We start from the raw sequence: 2,500 nt of genomic DNA, 5'->3' as shown, positions 1-2,500 counted from the left end.
CCAGACGAGGAGATAGGGGTATGTCTGGCTGGAATAGAGTTCATGAACTCAATGATAGCCAATGACAATACTGCCTACGATCCTATCTGGAATGAGAAACTGATAGTATTGCCGGAGGTGTATGTAGGACCCACTTCTCCAGCTCATGGGAAAGATATCCGAGATGAAAGCACAGAGAGGAGCAGGAACGAGGAGGTGGAGTGTCCTGAAACCCCGAGCTCTATGAGTCAGCTCTCAATACTAACCGCATCGTCCGAGTTGGATAATACAGCTGACATCTGTCCTGGGACCCCCCTGGTGAAGATGCCAGAGGACAACCCGACATGTCCATGCTGTACCACTCGGGCAGGCAATATGACGAGATTGATTGACCATCTAAAGAGAGCCCATGGGAAAAGAAAGATCAATTTCCAATGTTCCCGCTGTGGGAAGACAAATGAAAAGCATCATAGTATCTCATGCCATCTCCCAAAATGCAAAGGGGTCCAAGAGCCTACCCAGGTAGAAGGGTTTATGTGTGAAGAATGTAAAAAATGTTTTAAAACTAAAATTGGCTTGGGACAACATAAGAGATTAGCTCACCCAGCCCTGAGAAACGCAGAAAGAATTGAAGCATCTCGCCCCAAAGAGACCTCTAAAAGAGGTGCTCACAAGAAAATCTGGTCCCAAGAGGAAACAGAATTATTACAGAAACTAAATCAAGAGTTTGAAGGGAGGAAAAATATTAACAAATTGATTGCTGAAAAATTAACAACTAAAACAGCAAAACAGATCAGTGAAAAGAGAAGACTATTAAGAGAAACTGTGGTGCCAGAAAGAGAGAAAACACAAGAGAGCAAGAACAGGTTAAAAGAGGAGAGGACTGTGATTCCATCTTCTGGTGAAAGGGAGCTGCTAGCCCACTATAAAAAGACTATTAATGAAAAGATGACATCAGGGAAGCTGCCCATCCTTAAAAATACATATAAACAAATAATTGAAGGCAATACAGACTCATTAAAATTACTCAATGAGGTAGCTCAGGACCAATATTTGTATTTGTTTGAGAAATCAATTGAACAGAAAGGGCCAAAAAAGAGCCAACGTAAACCTCAGCAGAAGAAACCTCAAAAGGAATGGATGAGAAAAAGAGCCAGAAAGCGTGGAGAATTTCTCCGATTCCAACGCCTCTTCCGCTTAGATCGAGGGAAGTTAGCGAATATGATTCTGGATGAAAAAGACTCTGCGCAATGTGCCATCCCCCTGGAAGAGGTCAGTAACACCTTCAGATCTAGGTGGGAGTCTCAGAACTTATTTCAAGGACTTGGAGCATTCCAGTCTGTGGGGCGGGTGGATAATTCGGCTTTTAAGGAATTGATTACAGAGAAAGAGATCCTTAAGAATATCAAAGACATGAATAAAAAATCGGCACCAGGCCCTGATGGGATCACCCTGAAGGCCCTGCTTAAAATGGATCCAAATTGTGAGGAGATCAAAGAACTATTTAATCTCTGGCTGTTAAGTGGCAAAATTCCAGATGTAATAAGGGGATGCCGAACAATCCTAATACCTAAATCATCAGCGCCCGAACGCCAAAATGATATTAATAACTGGCGGCCAATTACTATTGGTTCCATCATCCTGAGACTCTATTCAAGAATCTTAACTGCAAGGTTGGCAAAGGCGTGTCCCATTAACCCCAGGCAGAGAGGCTTCATTCAATCTTCTGGCTGTGCTGAGAACTTAAAACTATTACAGCTATTAATTAGGAATGCAAAGAAACAAAAGAAACCCCTGGGGGTTGTCTTTGTCGATTTGGCCAAAGCCTTTGATTCAGTGAGCCACACCCACATCCTGGCGGTGCTAAAGCAAAAGGGCCTGGATGACCACATAATAGCATTAATTAAGGACTTCTATCAAAACATCCACACCAGAATCAAAACTAAAGAAGGAGAGTCTGAGTCAATAGGAATCAAAACTGGTGTGAAACAGGGCGATCCCATGTCACCACTCCTCTTTAACCTGTGCATTGACCCTCTGTTATGTAAATTAGAAGAGTGTGGGGAGGGGTTCCAACACGGGAATGGCAAATTAACAGCTCTGGCTTTTGCAGACGACCTGGTCCTGCTGAGTAAGTCCCAATCAGGAATGGAGAAAAATATTGAAATTCTAGAAGCATTTTGTGACTTAACTGGATTAAAAACGCAGGGGGAAAAGTGCCATGGTTTCTTTATTCAACCAACTAAGGACTCTTATACCATCAATGACTGTCCTCCATGGCTTATCAGCGGTACCCCTTTAAACATGATCCACCCGGGTCAGTCAGAGAAATATCTTGGCTTGCAAATCGACCCTTGGGTGGGGATAGTTAAGCCCGAATTACAAAATAAATTAGAAGTTTGGCTCAATCGCATCGAAAGAGCCCCTTTAAAACCATTTCAAAAATTGGACATGTTAAAAGTGTACACAGTGCCTAGATTGATCTACTTAGCAGACCAGGCAAATGTAAAAGCCACCTATC

General features: G+C 42.8%; 1 pseudogene; it reads left to right on the top strand.

Annotated features, from left to right (window-relative positions):
- The window catches only part of LOC137461238 (28S ribosomal RNA), an 8,196-nt pseudogene that overhangs the window by 3,345 nt on the left and 2,351 nt on the right, over positions 1 to 2,500 (top strand).

Source organism: Melanerpes formicivorus, unplaced genomic scaffold, assembly GCF_026170545.1.
Source record: "Melanerpes formicivorus ecotype bairdi unplaced genomic scaffold, bMelFor1.0.p_v2 SCAF_1468, whole genome shotgun sequence".
NCBI lineage: Eukaryota > Metazoa > Chordata > Aves > Piciformes > Picidae > Melanerpes > Melanerpes formicivorus.
The sequence above is the reverse complement of the archived record's forward strand: the minus strand, read 5'-3'. Positions and strand labels throughout refer to the sequence as shown.